This window comes from Thamnophis sirtalis, unplaced genomic scaffold (assembly GCF_051295495.1).
Source record: "Thamnophis sirtalis isolate CommonGarterSnake01/CBP01778 unplaced genomic scaffold, rThaSir2_p1.2 scaffold_1, whole genome shotgun sequence".
Taxonomy (NCBI): Eukaryota; Metazoa; Chordata; class Lepidosauria; order Squamata; family Natricidae; genus Thamnophis; species Thamnophis sirtalis.
The window spans coordinates 161,527,334-161,532,202 of NW_028261381.1; positions in this window are offsets into that span (position 1 = coordinate 161,527,334).

Below are 4,869 nucleotides of genomic sequence, written 5' to 3' on the forward strand. Positions count from 1 at the left end.
GGACTTGAACATTAGCGTTATCCAATAAAATGTTGTTCACCAATGAGAAATATAAGGTTCTACACAGAGATAAGGGGTGGGAAAACAGATGCACTGATGCAAGATAAGCAATATTTGGCTTACAAATAGTATTCACGAGAAAAATCAAGGTATCTTGGTAGTCTACAGATTAAGCATGAGCCAGCAATGTACGGTGCAGTATGTCCTTGTTAAAAAAAATATTTAAATGCTACAAGGAAGGGCATGAGGAAGAAATGCACAAAACTCTCTTTACATTGAGTAAAGATATCAAACAGGATGAATCTGGTAACAGCTGTGGAATGAACCCAAGACATGTACACTATATACAGAACAGGCTTCAGGTGTCAGGCTTTACATTCCAACATTCCAAGGCATATGTCCCAGCCAATTGTCTTCTCTTCTTGTATTTGATTGGCCATCCTCTTCTAAAACTCTTTTGTAAGTTCGCATAAGGAACAAACAATTCATGTCATCTTTTACGTATCTCTACAGATGCCAGAGTGAAAAACGTCTGCATCAGCCTGATTAAGCAAAAAAGGCTCATGACACTTGGAAGGGTTCCACCACAAATCCGCGAAGCCCTTATCCGCGGAGACATAAGCGTGAAGACTAATTCGCGCCGTTCAAAGCGCTAAGGAAAAACGCGACCCTACCGCGATGACATAATCGCGGAGGGCAAATCCGCGCATTCCCAAGCACTCAGTACCCTAAACCTAACCCTAAACCCAACCTTAAACCTAACCCTAAACCTAACCCTAAAACAAACCCCTAAACCTAATCCTAACCTTTACCTTAATTGAAATCGGCTTTCTGCCGCGGCGCCGTTTTAAAGTGCCCTTCTGTTGCCGTGCTGTTGTTGCGGCGGTGATGATGCGCGGTGATGATGTTGCGGCTTTAGCGACGCGATTTTATCACCGCTATTTTGACGACCGCTATTTTGATGAGCGCGGTTTTGTCGTGCAACGACTTGGAAGACTATGATTTCTTGTGGCATTCCCCCCTCCAAACATTTATCAAAGTAGATCCTAGTCTGCAACAATATCCCATACAAAAATGAGTCTTCGAGGTTCCAGGGAACTTGAAAAAACAAAACATGTACCATATTTATTTGTGGAAAAACTGAGAATTTAACCTGCCAAAATGCACCTTAAAATATCAAGTTTGGCTTATTTGCAGATGGGTATACCCACGAGTACAGATAGTCCTTGGTTAATAAGAGCAACTAGGGCCAGGAACTCCATTGCTAAGTGATCATCATAATTCATAAAGCACAACATTATGTGATCACACAAATTTACAGCAGCATTTCCAGTTGCAGTCGTTAGGCAAATCCTGCACATTCAGTATAGTATGTGCAAAGTCATCTGATTACCATTTGCAATCTCCCACTGGCTTCCCCATTGACTTTGCTTGTCGGAAACCTGCAGTGAAGGTCACGGATTCAACTCCAATAACAAGCACAGAGAACATACAGGGACACCCAGGAACAAACAGTGGTAATTCCTACTCCCTCTTATGGGTGATTAAAGCAACAGCATCCAATCACATCTTACTTGAGCATTTAAAGTGACAGATACATTATTTCAATCATGGTATAAAGACCCAAGACAGCATCCAATCACATCTTACTTGAGCATTTAAAGTGACAGATACATTATTTCAATCATGGTATAAAGACCCAAGACTAGGATTACATCCCTAACAGGTATAATCATCTTGAAAGCTGATGCTGACTAGTTATGGCAACTCATTAGTGAGCAATTTGCTTGCAAGCAAGGTACAAATGAATGGATTATATGCAAGGAAAATCTTTTCTTCTTCTTCTTCTTACAACTGTCACAACTACCAGCCGGTTGCCAAGTGCTTGAAATGAAACAGCTGCAACTTCCAGGACCAGCCATAAGTCTCCTTCTTCAGTGCCACTGTAACCCTGAACGATCACCAAACGAATGGTTGCTAACACATGGCTTTATCCATGAGTATATACAGCATTTGAGTTTCAATCATAGTGCAATATTTTAACTTTTTTCGTTGGGGAGCATTGCACATTTTCTTTACTGTATTCCACAAGAACTCCTGTTCACAGAGGAAGATAGAGCATTGGCTGATCCATTCTAAATGTTTGTCATTATTTGGCTGAAATATCAAACCCAGAATGTTAGGTTACATAAATGTAAATTTGTACTTCAATGCAGTTTTAAAAAGTATGTTTACAAATTCCCCCATGCCTCAACATTAATTTCTTATTAAATATACAAAGAATAGCTCAGCTAGATTTGTAGCTGACATTCCTTCTGGGTGTCAATTCATGGGAGCTTCTGTCAAGTGTTTTAATCAACTTTAGAATAGAATAGAATAGAATAGAATAGAATAGAATAGAATAGAATAGAATAGAATAGAATAGAATAGAATAGAATAACAGAGTTGGAACAGAGCAGGTCTTCTAGTCCAACCCCTTGCTTAGGGAGTAAACCCTATACCACTTCAGACAAATGGTTATCCAACATCTTAATAAAAACTTCCAGTGTTGGAGCATTCACAACTTCTGGAGGCAAGTTGTTCCACTGGCTAATTATTTTAACTGTCAGGAAATTTCTCCTCAGTTCTAATTTGCTTCTCTCCTTGATTTGTTTCCAACCATTGCTTCTTGTTCTACCCTCAGATGCCTTGGAGAATATCTTGACTCCCTTTTGGCAACCCCTGAGATATCAGAACGCTGCTATCATGTCTCCCCTAGTCCTTCTTTTCATTAAACTAGACATACCCAGTTCCTGCAACTGTTCTTCATATGATTTAGCCTCCAGTCCCCTAATCTTCTTTGTTGCTCTTCTCTGCCATCTTTCTAGAGTCTCCACATCTTTTCTACCTCGTGGTGACCAAAACTGAATGCAGCATCCAAGTGTGGCCTTACCAAGGCATTATAAAGTGGTATTAACACTTCACGTGATCTTGATTCTATCCCTCTGTTTATGCAGCCTAGAACTGTGTTGGCTTTTTGGGCAGCTGCTGCACACTGCTGGCTCATAATTAAGTGGTTGTCCACTAGGACTCCAAAATCCCTCTCACAGTTACTACTATTGAGCAAGGTACCACCTATTCTGTACCTGTGCATTTTTTTCCCTGCCTAAATGTAGAACCTTACTTTTTCATTGAATTTCATTTTGTTAGATAGCGCCCAAAGTTCAAGTCTGTCAAGATCCTTCTGTATCTTAAGCTTATCTTCTGGTGTGTTGGCTATTCCTGCCAGCTTGGTGTCGTCTCCAAATTTGATAAGTTCCCCATCTATCCTCTCATCCGAGTCATTGCTGAAGATATTGAAGAGTACTGAGCCTTGGGGTACTTCAACTTTGCTCCCCCTCATATGTTTTATTATCCCCCCCCTCCTTCCATCCTGTTTTTCTTGGTCTAGGGCTAAGCAGATAGGGGACAACTTCTTTGGACTTAGGCATGGTTTTCATTAGTTTAATGGTTATTTCCCCAGGAAACAATATGAGGAATGGGAGAGAGTGGGAGGGGACTAGTAGCAAAATTTAGTGAAACCCAGCTGTGGTGAAGGAGCTACTGGCATAATAATGGATTGTTCTAACTCTCTTGGCTCTGTGCTTTGCTGATGAGTCACTTTGCCTTTTGCCTACATGTGGGTGGTTTTCAGTATGGAAAACAGAGACATAAATCAGTGTATGGGTTGGAACATTAGCATTAGGGAGAGTGGGATAAATTTGGAGTTTCCAGACCTTTCCAGGGTTATTGCAACTAATTGAGCAAAGGCTCTGGGAATTCCCAAGATACAAACACCAGCATTTAAGCACAGGATAGTCTCCAGGAATATAGCTGACAGGGAACATGTATTCATTGTGAAAATATAAAATACTAACTGGATACCTGTGCTTCGCTATGAAACTATGTGATCAGGCTTGATAAACTGATACTTAACAGCATCAGAGTGTGTTAATATAAGGCAACTGGCAGTTGGAACAGAGTTCTTTTCAGGTGGGGCGGGGGAGTAGAATGTCTAACTCCTTAGCATCAGAGTGTGGTAATATAATATTGTATAAGAAATACTAATGATCTGATGGTCGTTTTGAGAAATCCTTTCTTAGTGAGCACATAGAGACCAAGAGGAACATACATGCCAAATTTCAAGTTTGTAGGTTTTACAGTTCTGGAGATTTCGTGATGAGTGAGTGGTATTTGGCTGATAGATAGATAGATAGATAGATAGATAGATAGATAGATAGATAGATAGATAGATAGATAGATAGATAGATAGATAGATATAGATAGATAGATGATAGATAGATGGATAAATAGATAGATAGATTTTATATATATATAAAATTTATATATAAAATAAGATTTTATATATATATAAAAGGCAACAGTAAAAATATTGGGTTTCTGTCGTGATGGACTCTTGTGACGAGCCGATTGACAGATGATGGAAGCAGTTAGCTTCCTCCCATAATTGGGGCTTACCAGGGGTTGTGACACTAAATATATATATATATATATATATATATATATATATATATATATATATATATATATATATATATATATATATATATATATATATATATATATATATATATATATTTAGAGAGAGAGAGAGAGAGAGGAGAGAGAGAGAGAGAGAGAGAGAGAGAGAGAGAGAGAGAGAGAGAGAGAGAGAGAGAGAGAGAAGCATATTTTATACCTGTTGGTTTTGCTTTTAGCCAACCTTGTTGCCTCTAATTAGGAAAAAGAGACTTGTATCTTTGCCTACATCCCTTAACTGAAAGTCAGGATGTGATTGTTATTGTTCCCTCTTGATTGCTCCCAAAGGGAACAGAAGCACAATTCAAACCT